General features: G+C 42.6%; 1 long non-coding RNA gene across 1 annotated transcript; it reads left to right on the forward strand.

Moving 5' to 3' along the window:
- Nucleotides 1-1,435: 1,435 nt before the first annotated feature.
- On the forward strand, nucleotides 1,436-11,632 carry LOC136876879 (uncharacterized). Its single transcript, XR_010860679.2, has 2 exons — nucleotides 1,436-1,596; nucleotides 11,537-11,632. It is a non-coding gene; the product is annotated as an uncharacterized lncRNA (long non-coding RNA).
- Nucleotides 11,633-14,364: the final 2,732 nt, after the last annotated feature.

The following is a 14,364-nucleotide window of genomic DNA, read 5'->3' on the forward strand; positions in this document are numbered from 1 at the left end:
CAGACATTTTCTACGAGCCCGTAAATCTACCGACATGAGGGTGACGTATCTGAGCACCTTCAAATACCACCGGACTGAGCCAGGATCGAACCTGCCAAGTTGTGGTCAGAAGGCCAGCGCCTCAACCGTCTAAGCCACTACGTCCAGCAAATAAATAAATAAATAAATAAATAAATAAATAAATAAATAAATAAATAAATAAATAAATAAATAAATAAATAAATAAATAAATGAATAAATCGTTGCTGCGGAAACGTGGGCAGCAGGTGAACAACAATTTTAGTATCATTTGTTTCGTTGTATACTTATTTCAAATTAAATATTTTATTATAAATTATTTTGAATCATCAGCACCCAAATGATGCGTGATCGAGGTGGCCGTGACCTACACAGTCGATGAAGTAATACGTGAACAAATGATAAACATGGAGCGAATTTCAGAAAAATAATACTCGAGGGGAAATTTGAACCAATCAGAGACACTTTTAAAATAAAAGTGTATGCAAACTGGAAAGTGAAGCGTTAAGTTTCATTTTCGTACATTTCCGAGTGTGGAAAGAAGGCATATTCGTCATAGTATGGAAAAAAAGGAAGTCCCTTAGCTTCTTTCTATTTTCCAGAATTTTGTACTAATCCCTAAAACACTATTTTAAAAGAAACAATCCAACCAAAATTGTTCAGGTGGGAAAGGGTTATATATTATTGTATACTTCGCCGCAATTCGAATTCCATTTATTAATAAAGATCAATATTAATTTTTATTGAAGGCTTCAGTGAGTTAGCCGGTCCCGTGGTGTTGGGGTAGCGTGCGTGCCTCTTACCCGGAGGCCCCGGGTTCAATTCCCGACCAGGTCAGGGAATTTTACCTGGACCTGAGGGCTGGTTCGAGGTCGACTCAGCCTACGTGATTAGAATTGAGGAGCTATCTGACGGCGAGATAGCGGCTCCGGTCTAGAAAGCCAAGAATAACGGCCGAGAGGATTCGTCGTGCTGACTACACGACACCTCTTAATCTGCAGGCCTTCGGACTGAACAGCGGTCGCTTGGTAGGCCAAGGCCTTTCACGGGCTGTAGTGCTATGTGGTTTGGGGGTTTTAGTGAGTTAATGTTACTTGAAACATCACTAGTGCATGCGGGACACTTATAAGCACGCCGCTGACGAACCGCCTGAACTAGTGTATTCAATAGGCCGAAAAGCTTTTACATTATATTATTTAAGTCGACACTGGAACATATGGCTTTCTTCTTAGCGAATTCTTTAAAAAGCCATCAATTAAGGCACAACCCAACAGGACACGTAGCCAAGATACCAAGAACTCACCTTGGTTATGAGTAAGCCTCATGTGAGCCACTTCCGCAAGGGACTTTTATCACAACAGCCCCCCGCTGTACAGGTACACTGTATATATTCCACTGTAACACGATCACAGCACATCACACCGCTCACCATGGCCAGTCTAGTAACCATCGTCCTAACACTGCTCGTGCTGCAGGCTGCAGTGGAGGCGCAGATCTTGAGCATCGTACCTTGTATCGTGACGGCCATCCAGGAACTTCTGGTGCTCAATGTGACGGTGGACACTTCACCTCTGGACGGTAAGTTTGGTAGCCTTCTAATGTTGGGGAAGATTCACAGTCAACAGCAGAGATGCGCCGACAGTAAATACGTCCATTATTATGGGTTGTTTCCTTCTGTTCCGTCTATTATAATTTACAATATTCAGATCAGATACTTCCGTCAACAAGAATAAACAAATATAGATATAGGCTATGTCAACTATGGACACTTCTTTCTTATAAGTCTTAGACTTGTTTAGCGGTAGTGATGATTATTGTTTCAACTGGAAGTCGTTCGGCTGTTGATGATAGGATGAGCACGTTAAGCCTCTAGCAGACCCGTTAGTAGGCTACGTGCCGACACCAGTTTTCATCCTCTCTCTGCATCAGCATAATGATCTGGACAGCCAGACGCGCAGGTCGCCCATGGGAGTCGAATAGAAAGACTTGTACCAGGCGAGCGGAACATGTCCTCGAACACTTCCGGTACTAAAAGCCAGACTCTAATTAAATACTGTATTATTATAGGTGGACTCAAACGGGGCAACCATACTCTCTTAATCCTAAGGAATCACGGAAAAAAATAGAAGAAGTCCTTCGGAGAATGAGGGTGTCGGTAAGAGAAAGCGAAGGGCTGCCAAGGACGTGGAAAACGAAAGACTGCGTAAGGCTCGTGAAAATACAGCCGGGATCGGAAGGAAACCACAGTTGCCAAAGACTTCGTAAGGCTCGCGAAGTTAATACAGCCGGGATCGGAAGGGAACCGGAGTTGACAAAGTAAGATTGGATAGGAGGGATGGAAACGAGGAGCCTGGCACAAGGACGTGGTAGAATTGCGAGACTCAGCTACAGACCCAGTGATCCCCACATGAGAGCCCCTGGAGCTTCTTATTCCAATCTTACGACTAGCAGAGGACACCGTGAATATTCTAGCACCCACAACCACAGAGGTATTGGCCTGTTTATCCCAAAGACTTTACACATTGTCCTCGGTCTTCTTCCTCATCGTTCGTCCTGCAGTGTGCGGCTCCATGACTAAATGGTTAGCGTGCTGGCCTTTGGTCACAGGGGTCCCGGGTTCGATTCCCGGCAGGGTCGTGAATTTTAACCATTATTGGTTAATTTCTCTGGCATAGGGGTTGGGTGTATGTGTTGTCTTCATCATCATTTCATCCTCATCGCGACGCGTAAGTAGGCTACGGACGTCAAATCGAAAAACGTGCACCTGGCGAGCCGAAAATGTCCTCGAACACTCCCGGCACTAAAAGCCATACGCCATTTCATTTCATTTCATCATCATCATCATCATATGTTTACTCTCCAGGTTCGGTTTTTCCCTCGGACTTAGCGAGGGATCCCACCTCTACCACCTCAAGGGCAGTGTCCTGGAGCTTCAGACTCTTGGTCGGGGGATACAACTGGGGAGTATGACCAGTACCTCGCCCAGGCGGCCTCACCTGCTATGCTGAACAGGGGCCTTGTGGAGGGATGGGAAGATTGGAAGGGATAGGCAAGGAAGGGGGAAGGAGGCGGCCGTGGCCTTAAGGTCGGTACCATCCCAGCATTCGCCTGGAGGAGAAGTGGGAAACCACGGAAAACCACTTCCAGGATGGCTGAGGTGGGAATCGAACCCACCTCTAATCAGTTGACCTCCCGAGGCTGAGTGGACCCCGTTCCAGCCCTCGTACCACTTTTCAAATTTCGTGGCAGAGCCGGGAATCGAACCCGGGCCTCCGGGGGTGGCAGCTAATCACGCTAACCACTACACCACAGAGGCGGACATTTCATTTCATTTCATGTTTTTTTTTTCCCCCCCGCAGTGTGGCAGGTTCCACTTTCTTGGCACGATCATATGTAGACCTACGATCTTCAGGTGTCGAGCTATCGCTGCTCATCGTTTTCCTGCAACTTCCATCATCAACCCTATTTCTGCGACAGATGTACCATGGTAGCCGACTTTCCCTCATCTTGTCTGTGATCGGTAAAATTCCACATCTACGACGGATGTCAACGTGGAGTGTCAGGCCCGATGTCCAAGCATTCTGGTTTCCATAAGGGCAAGTCCATGTTCTACAACACTCTGCACCATACAGGGCAACTGAACGGATGACAGTCCCATATATATTTAACTTTAACAGCTCAGCAGAGCGCACCAGTTATAGACCACTACTTCAGCCACGCATTACTGACGCGTTTTAGTTTTTCATCTCTTGCTATTCTTCCACTTCCCTCCTTGTTCATTCTCGTAACACTCTCTCTTGACAAGCTTCTATAACGCCGTCATTTCCTTTCTTGTCCAGTATTGTTTGATTTGAGATTCTCCTAAGGACTTTCATAGCCACATCTCCCGGCTGTTATTGGGTGTGTGTTGCTTCACTTCTCAAAGCACTTTCTATTTATTTATTTATGTATTTATTTATTTATTTATTTATTTATTTATTTATCTACTAGCTGATCTACCCGTTTTTCGCTACGGAATTTTACACTGTATACAGAATTCGAGGTTAGGTAGTGTACACGTTGTGAGCAAGATTGTATTAACTTGCATAGCTATTGACGTTACCCTAGAAACGCGACGGGGAAGTCACCAAACGTCTTTTCTCATATGTAATGGTAGACCCGCTTGCCTACCATCAGTCACAATCAGGTTGGGGAGTTTTCATTATAATGCCAGACACTCACTCTCCACCTGCTTTTTCTGTATTCTCAGAAAGACTGTCTTAGTGGTTTTTCCAACTGAAATGAACATAGGTAATTACAATGACGTCAGTAGGAATGGCACGAATGCTTTCATATGAAATATTCGATAAAATGATAAACCACACATTTTCTCACTTTTAACGAACAGCATTACGCTGCCGAACTAACAATCCAAGGTTCCAGAGCTGGAATGACCAAGCCGCAGATAGCCGTGATCCGTGAACACTCTTCGTCTTTTTTCGACGGGGTTCGAATAGTGGAGAGTCCCAGGGCAAGGACTATACCCGTTTACTAATCTGTTTCCTAGAAGTACCCGATGAGTCGGAAAATCTCAATTCATTACACTGGCGGCGGAAAATTCTGCTAATTTGGAATCAAATGAATGTAGATTTTAATAAAAGTGAAGAGGAAGAAGCTTTTCTCAAGAAACGGTTTTTTTTCTGGGTTGAATTTTGGGTTACGGGTATTTAGTGAACTGTGGTGCTATAATTTGGAATAGCCCTAATTGTAATTCTAGACCAGATCATACTACTACTACTACTACTACTACCACTACTATTACTAAGTGAGCTTCTGCCTTAAGTATGCACACTGTTCATTCAAAACAGCGCGTCAGAGTAGGATCGAATAGCTAGAATAATATGAAGAACCAGTGTGTTACGTACCAGCAGTATCAGAAAATGTATGAACCAGAGGAATGGCATGCTAAAGAAGAAAGTTGTCTAACTCCTCAGCTATTTTCCGCCAATATTCAGTCAGACTGTTATACTCGGTACGCAGCAGTAATCCCAACTATCGGAGTTGAGTGGCAGCATAAGAGACAAAGAACAACAAACAATGGTCAATGTAATGTTATTGTTGATCAATGTTAAGCGCTTTCGATATTGTAGACCTTCACATTTAGTTTTCTTCCGATTCTGAAATACCACTCAAATCATAGTCGGTGCGGTAAAACTGAATAAAACATAAATGATCGAAAATTGTATTCTCTATAACTTTCATGTTGCAATTTTCGATAGGACCAATAACATAGGTATTTAAAAATTAAATTTTAGGTGCCTTCCCCTAAACTAAAATTTCATTCAGGGTGAATAAAATTGTTCATAGCTTATACTGTAGTTCCTTATTCCCCGACTTTATACATACTCTATACACCGATTTTCATTAAATTCTATTTACCCACTTTATAGTGGCTCGGCGTTTATATGGACATGGCAACAAAAATACAAACTCATGAATATCTCTCTTATCACAGCTGGTATGGTAAAAATGTATAAGACATAAATGATCGGAAATTTAAAGTATTTATCGATAGGACCACTAATAATATAAATATTTGAGAATCAAATTGTAGGCCTTCCCCTGAACTACCATTTTACTCAATGTGAATAAAATGGTGTATAGCCTAGATTGTAGTGGCTCATTCCCTGACTTTACATAACGATTTTCATTAAATTCTCTTCAGCCGTTTTCTCATGATGCGTGTACACACATACATACATACAGACAGACAGAAATTAAGGAAAAGTAAAAAGTGCATTTCCTGGTTACTGTGGACATGACTGATACAGAAATACCATTATTTTCAAATTCTGAGCAATGTACAGACAAAACTCTTATTTTATATATTTATTTATTTATTTATTTATTTATTTATTTATTTATTTATTTATTTATTTATTTATTTATTTATTTATTTATTTATTTATTTATTTATTTATTTTTGTTTGTAACAGAGCACAGCTCTAATTACAACAGAATTCAAAATTACAATGAATTGTTTACACAAAGGATTTAAGAAGTAAAACATAAAATTAGAAAAAGAAAATAAATACATCGAAATAAACTATAGAATATCTTCTTCTTCTTCTTCTTCTTCTTCTTCTACCGCTTTTTCCACACCTTTGGGGTCGCGAGTGCGAACAGTATCTCATGTATGGATTTGGACCTGTTTTACGACTGGATGCCCTTCCTTATACCAACCCTATGAAGAGGGATGTAATCACTATTGCTTGTGTAAGTCTCATATATTCTGATAAAGGGCGAGTTCTTATGTGCGCGAGTGTGTACAATAAAATGGTTGACGCACACCCACACTGAAGAATTTGACTTTGAAATGCATGCTTCTCAGAAGTTCTGCATTCTCGGCCACACAAAAACCCTCTCCAGCCTAATTATTCGAATTGGAATAACTAAATTTCATGTTTTTGTGAGGTGGTGAGAAAGTATTACTATTTGCTTTACGTAGGTCTTATGGCGACGATGGGAAGGAAGCGGTCGTTGCCTTAATTAACGTACAGCCCCAGCATTTACCTGATGTGAAAATGGTAAACCGCGGACAACCATCATCAGGGATGCCGACAGTGGGGTTCAAACCCACTATCTCGCGAATGCAAGCCCACAGCCGCGCGGCCCTAATCGCACGGCCAACTCGCTCGGTTTCTGTGAGTTTGTTAAGTAACTCTTTAATATTCACCAACGATCCCTTTGGAATCGCTGTTCCATTTTCCTTATTTTTCCCTAAAATTGTAAGGATTTTTGCATAGAAAATTTAATTCATACATATATGAAGGTGATTTTCAAGAATATTGTTTTTCATGTGTCAAATTTTGGATGGAGAGGGTTCGCATTTATGATGTTATTAAACAACTGTATATTTTTTCCGTCTGCGTACATAAGGACTCGCATTTACATTCTTCCAGTAACTACTTATATGAAGAACGCTGGTAGTTTTTAAAACACTAATAACATAGAAAGTCTTTCAAGTTTACTTACATGCGACTGATAATAAGGTGTCCTAATTAAATAGGCACACCCAAGTTTACTTCTAACCAGCGAATTGAACAATGTAATTAATTTATTAGCGTCATTCAATTCTTCGGAATGTATAATATAAATTCTAATGTCCTATACCGAACGAGTTGGCCGTGCGGTTACGTACACGCAGCTGTGAGCTTACATTCGGGAGATAGTGGGCTCGAACTCCACTGTCGGCAGCCCTGAAGATGATATTCCGTCGTTCCCCCTGTTGATACCAGACAAATTCTGGGGCTGTATCTTAATTTAAGGTCGCTTCTTTCCCACTCCTAGCACTTTCCCATCCCATCGTCACCGTAAGACCTATCTGCGACGTGACTAATGTTTAATAGTCTTCGTTCGTCATTTTTCAGTAGGAGTATTAACAGAGGGGCCATCACTGATTAAATTAACCAAATATTATACCCAATGTACTCCCTGAGTTGGCTGTGTATTTATTAAATAATTAAGCAAATAGGGTCCCTTTATCTAGAAAATGTTAAAAGAAAATACTTCTTATAGCTGAAATGCAGGTTGTTTTTAATGTTCCATTGTTAGTAGTTATTTATATTTAGCTGTAATTCAAGTAAATAATTATTTAGTATATCTTCAAACAATTTAATATAATCGGCAATTATAAGACATCAAGAATGATTAACTATGGTTGCAAATCATTAATGAACAATAAAAAACAAAGGGTCCAGACTTGACCCTTGAGAGACGCCTGAACAAATATGGTAGTGGAATGATTTGGTCTGGTTAATGGCTCCATACTGTGTCCATTTTGATAAATAAGAAATCGACTTTAATAACTACGAAGAGAGGCCAAACTTCGGTGATTTCACCAGAAGTTCATTATCAAGCTTATTACATGATTTTGTGAATTCCATTATCACATTACCAGATAAATCATAGAGTCTGAAATGAATTCAACAAAATTAATAAAATTGGTTGAAATATAATTTACATGCATATAGACCTATAGGCTATACATTTTCGTGTGATTAACCATTATAAAAGAAAGTATATGTCTGGTGTGATTGTAGGAAAGCCTTCTGCAGGGCTGCTGACAGTGGGGTTTGAACCCACTATTCCCGAGTGCAAGTTGATTGCTACGTAACCCAAGTTACGCTGTCATCTGCTCAGTAAGGGGCTATTAGAACAGTATCCACGTACGTGTCTGATTCAACTGCGTATCCCAAAACATATAGGTCCTATGATTCGTTCACCGATCATGGCACACAGTACATGTAATGTTCCATCATGGTGGGGCATTTCATGTACGAAATCAGTTTCTCAGTGCTCCAATATTGACTATTTTGAGTGTTCACAAAAAAATTGAACTAAACCAGGCCTCATCCGAGTAAAATATTGGCTCTGGGTGTATTTTAATACTGTATACATTACTGATAAAATGAGTGCCTACGTACAGGATCACCCGATTGAAGAGCATGTGTCACAGTTATTTTGTACAGTTTTAACTCAAGCAATTTAGTAGCCTACCGCGCAGAGCCATAAAAAGTTCCTACTAAGATGCCTAACGGATGCTTTTGGAGAATTTTGTAAACGATGACCAATGTTATCTAATGTTATGTTTCTTCTGGGTTTCTATGACTGAACACTCCTATAGCCTAAAATTTATTATAAACAGTGTGAACTGCGACTTTTACACTGAGGATGTTCAATAAATTTCCAATTTCTTTGCAATCATTTAAGAAAAGGCTAGGAAAACAACAGATAGGGAATCTGGTACCTGGGCGACTGTCCTAAATGCAGATCAGTATTGATTGATTGATTGATTGATTGATTGATTGATTGATTGATTGATTGATTGATTGATTGATTGATTGATTGATTGATTGATTGATTGATTGATTGATTGAAATCAGGTTTGGACTTGACGGACTGACTGGGCAAATGCGGAACCTCACGGTGTGAGGTAATAAACATATACCGTAACATTGTACTTTCCATTGTACTTTTGAGGACGAAAGATGGAAAAGGTTGAAAATGCCAGAAATATGTTTTCGAGTAAACACCAATAACAGAGCTCCCGAGCACAATGGCACTTTCATTCTTCTCTACCAACGGAGACCAGGAATTAATTAATTATTACCTACGGCCTTTGAAGTGCAAGTATACTACATACAATACATTTTGTATAATTACATAACAATATTTAGCTTCTATAAATTTCATTTATTTAATTAATTGGCTCAGAAATTATAAAATACATGAGTGATAGCACTGTGACACAATGGACAGCACAGAAGAATTGCAGCACGAGACGCTGGTTCACTCACCTTTACTCACCAAACTCAGCTGGGCACATTGGACTCTGGCTCTACCTGTCGAACTTCCTACCAACTAAACTAATGACCTCGGGCACATGCACAAGTTACCACCATACGCGGCACGGCTACTACATCCCCTTATTACATAAATAAATAAATAAATAAATAAATAAATAAATAAATAAATAAATAAATAAATAAATAAATAAATAAATAAATAAGGAACAATTTTTCATATTTCGGCACTTTCACCCTTTTCCAACCTTGGTCCTCATTTCGAGATTCAATTACACAAAACAGAACACACACAACTCACAAACGTGTCCATCGATAGCGACTCCCTCATTAACAAGTTTGTCTTTCTTTCAAGAGGGGATGAGACACACCTCTCACGGGAGATCCTCAAGCCCACTGCGGGGGACACACGCACAGGCTTTTCTTCTCCAAATTGGACTATACTTACGTCTACGCATCCCTTCGTCTTTTTTTGCGGCCGGGTGGTCATCATCTATAGTTGCTACCCAGCCGACCCCCAGAAACAAAGGTTGACGCCTCGTTGGCTGTCACCATGTACACCTGCGCCATCCTAGACATTGCTCCAGCCACCTCCGAAGATGATATCTACACCGCCATCCGCTCCGCTGGCTTCCGCATACATGACGCCTACCGGCTATTGGACGGCACCAGCTCATTGCCATCTCCACTGATTCTTCTCTACATATCAACGTTGGACGACCAGCAGCGCCTCATCGACGCCGGCGTATCCGTGCATAACCGCTTCTACCCCGTGGAATCTACTCCGCGATCTATACTTGCCCAACTCTTCGCCGACCCTACCACCCTTCCCGTCGTCCACATGCCGTCAATCTTAACCTTGCAACAACCCACATCGACTTCCTCTTCCCTTTCCCCTACAACAACTATCACCAGCACGACTTCTGCCACGACGCATTTGTCCTCCTCTCACATCCCGCCTACATTTGTCACGACTAGCCACCCATCGCCCATTATGACCTCCTGCCTTCCACTTTCTACATCTTCTACATCGGTAAACCCCCTCCACCTCATAACAACACCGTGGCATCCTCCGACTCAATGCCGCCATCGCCTCAATCATCGCTTCAAGACAACGTCGCCGCAGCACCACCGTCATCAACGCCCACACAGCAATCCACATCTCATCATAGTCTCCCCAGCTGTGTGATCCGTGGACTCGACCCTTCCATCCCCAGCCAGGATATCCTACAAGAACTTCACGCCGCGGAATCCCCGCCTGTCGTGCGTTTCGCATTCAGACCAGTTCAGGACCAACATATATGGTACGTCTCCTCCTCCCGACTATCGTCGACGTCCAGCGCCTCATTGCCTCATTGCCACCGGAGCCCCCATCTATGGTCATCGATAGAGAGTGCAGCCTTCTCGTTCACAACCAGCACGCTCTCAAACCTACACCATCCGTCGTCGACCCCGGCCGACCCCTCCTCCTGTTCCACCTCCTCAACCCGTTAGTCCACCCCCTCCTCCAGGTAATTTCTTCTTTTCGCCACCACCGTCCCCCGCTGACCTTTTCCGACTCTTACGCACTTCTCTTGTAACCTTCTCATCGGTGTTTCATCTCCTTGCTCTTCAACTCCCTCATCACCCCCTTGCTTAAAACTTTTCTTCCTTTAGTTCCGTCATGTCTTTCTTAAGTCATACATTAAAACCGTCCACATGCACCTCCCTATTCCACAATTCTACTTCCCATCAATCTAACTTTTCCTCTTCGAACACATACCCTATGATTTCTCACTTCGTTTACCCACCTTCCCTTTTCCACACATCTCCTTGAACCGCCCGCACCTCTTGGCCAGAGCGAGGGCGTCACCCTCTAGATGGCCCGCCCCACCCCTTCAGTGTGGGAATGAAAACGAGAATAGTAGTAGTAGTAGTCTTTCAAGACGCGCACCTCCTGTGAATTGAACTCGGCAGACGGCTGTCGTGTCGCCGACTGGAGAAACGCTGCACACTTGGTTCTTAGTTCAAATATCCTCACTGTATTATTGAACTTATTTTCAGTTTGTCATGTAATCTGCTGAAGCGGAACGAAATTAATCTTTGCATATTAATGTTTAGCATGTTTACAAAATATCTGTAAACTTCAGTGAATTTTACAATTAAACGAAGTTTGTTTCCTCTTTCTGTTGCAGTTGCTCTCTGTATTGGACGTCGAGGAAGGCACTGATCCTGTACTATTGATTTTATAAATATTATGAAAATATAATAAATAAAAGAATTAAAAATTAGTGCAAGTGTTTGATTTTAAGAAAGGTAAACAGTTTTCTGGGATCTGTATCTGAATGTTTGTCCAACCCTCGTCCCGTTTCCCTACGGGGTCGGGTATGAGGTGAGATGAATCTGTCGTGGCGGGTTTTTATGATCGGATGCCCTTCCTGACGTCATCCTCATCAGAGGAGTTAATGAGATGAAATTAATGACATGATATACGATAGTAGGGAGAGGGTGAAACCCGGTGCCGGCACATAGCCTACTACTGTCGAATAGCACCTAGGGGTCTGCTCAAAGCTTAATGTCCCCATACGACGGACGAATCACCATCAACAGCGTCATATGCCCTCACTCCATACGAGCACTGCAGAGAGGTTTGCAATTTAATCCAGGCTTTTGGCACGCAATCTAGTGATAAGAAATTGTATACCACCGCCTCTCCTACCCTGCCGGCCAACATTCTGATGAAGATTTTTTTGACCAACGGGACTCGAATCGGCTAACCTCGGTGTCAGACCGTTTAGACTTCAGCGCCTTAACGATCATGGCCTCCAGGCGGGCTTCGGGATCTGTATCTGAAGAAGACAAAGAACCCCGTAGAATCCCTGCCGCCAAAATTCTTGAAACTTAAATAAGTGATAGTCCTCAATGTGTAGATCAAAAGTATAATAGGTATAGAATACAACAAAATAGTACAGGTAAACCCCGTTGTACACGGATTCGTTATCCGCGATTTCACATATACGCGATTTTGGTTTTAAGTCTACTGCTGCCATCTGTTAACAGTACGTGCAAGCTGTAATGCCTTAAGCACCGCTGTCTCAATCCTATATACTGCCTGCTCTACGCTATGCGGTTTACATGCTGCTCAGCGTGAGCTCTTAGTGTCACAAACCTACGCTAGGGGCGCCAGCTAACGCACCCAGTTTATCTCCGTACCCAAGTTGTTGTGTTCCTGTGCGTTTATATCGAGTATCTTATGCGTGTGACTCACCGCCGTCTCAATCCTATATAGAGATCGAGACGGCGATGGTCTTAAGGCGGGTACAGACATGCGTGCCGAACTCTGTAACGTACACTACGTCGCGCGCCAAGGTTCGACTGGGCAAGCTCATCTCTACTGTACGCGTATCTTCTGTCGTGTTTGTCGACACGTGAATCGTCAGTTGCGGTCAGTAGAGCTGTAAAGTTGCACTTGACAGGTTTTGTATTTAGAACGTCGGGTAAAAGGAAAGAAAATTGTCTGTCGAAGGAAAGAAGCGTGTACCAAATTCGTATTCGTTAGAAACAAAGTAGAAGTTTTGGATCGCTCTGAGAAAGGTGAGCGTATTATTGACATTCTGCGTGCTTTGGAACTTGGTGAATCCACTGTGAGAAATATTTGTGACTATGCGGAATCAATTCGAAACACTGTTCAAACTTCCAACTTCTACTAACTTAAGTCTGACTAGAGTGAACAAATCTCGCTCGGAAGCGATGGAAAGAATGGATTGGACTGAGCATTACAACCAACAACACATGCTGGAGCTGCTCTTAAAGCTAAAGCCAAGAGCTTGTATGCAGAGTTAATTTATTGTTGTGTGTTTCAGTGTTAAATTTTTATGTCTATACATTTTATATTAAAATGGGTTTCAGAAACATGGTAATGACTTCTTTTTAACAAAAATACTAAGAATCATTGCTATTTTAAACGTAATATGTGAGTAAACGGACATTTAGTACGCCTCTATGGTTTAGTGATAAGCTGCCACCCCCGGAGGTACGGGTTCGATTCCCGGCTCTGCCACGAGATTTGAAAAGTGGTAGGAGGGCTGGAATGGGGTCCACTAAGCCTCGGGAGGTCAACTGAGTAGAGGTGGGCTAGATTCTCACCTCATCCATCCTCGAAATGGCTTTCCGTGGTCTTCCACTTCTCCTCCAGGGAAATGCCGGAATGGTACCTAATTTAAGGCCACGGTCGCTTCCTTCCCTCTTCCTTATCTATCCCTTCCATTCTTCTCATCCCCAACAAGGCCCCTGTTCAACATACCAGGTGAGGCCGTCTGCGCGAGGTACTGGTCCTCCTTCCCGGTTGTATCTCCCGGCCCGAAGTCTCACGTTCCAGCACACTGCCCTTGAGGCGGTAGAGGTGGGATCCCTCACTAAGTCCGAGGAAGAAACCAACCCTGGAGGGTAAACAGAAGCGGAAACTTAACCCTATATTTTACATATTTAATTTTTTAATTTCGTGTGGCTATTTCTAGCCGAGTGCAGCCCTTGTAAGGCAGACCCTCCGATGAGCGTGGGCGGCATCTGCCATTTGTAGGTAACTGCGTGTTAGTGTGGTGGAGGATAGTATGTGTGGTGTGTGAGTTGCAGGGATGTTGGGGACAGCACAAACACCCAGCTCCCGGGCCATTGGAATTAACCAATGAAGGTTAAAATCCCCGACTCGGCCGGGAATCGAACCCGGGACCTTCTGAACCGAAGGCCAGTACGCTGACCATTCAGCCAACGAGTCGGACATTTTACATATAAAATAACTCGATTTACGCGAATTCGGTATGCGGCAATTCCCTTTGAACTTGACAGTTATGTGGTAAGTCTGTATATTAAAAGAGCTTTGCCCGGTCCGTCCAAGCGTTCTTCTGAACCGACTTACTTCATTTTTGTATTTTTCTCTCTCTAAGGTCAGTGAACTTTGAGTATTCCTAAAATCAAGTCATTAAGTGATCACTCCAATAATTTCAGGCGAAGGCTTACCCTAACC

This window comes from Anabrus simplex, chromosome 7 (assembly GCF_040414725.1).
Source record: "Anabrus simplex isolate iqAnaSimp1 chromosome 7, ASM4041472v1, whole genome shotgun sequence".
Lineage (NCBI taxonomy): Eukaryota > Metazoa > Arthropoda > Insecta > Orthoptera > Tettigoniidae > Anabrus > Anabrus simplex.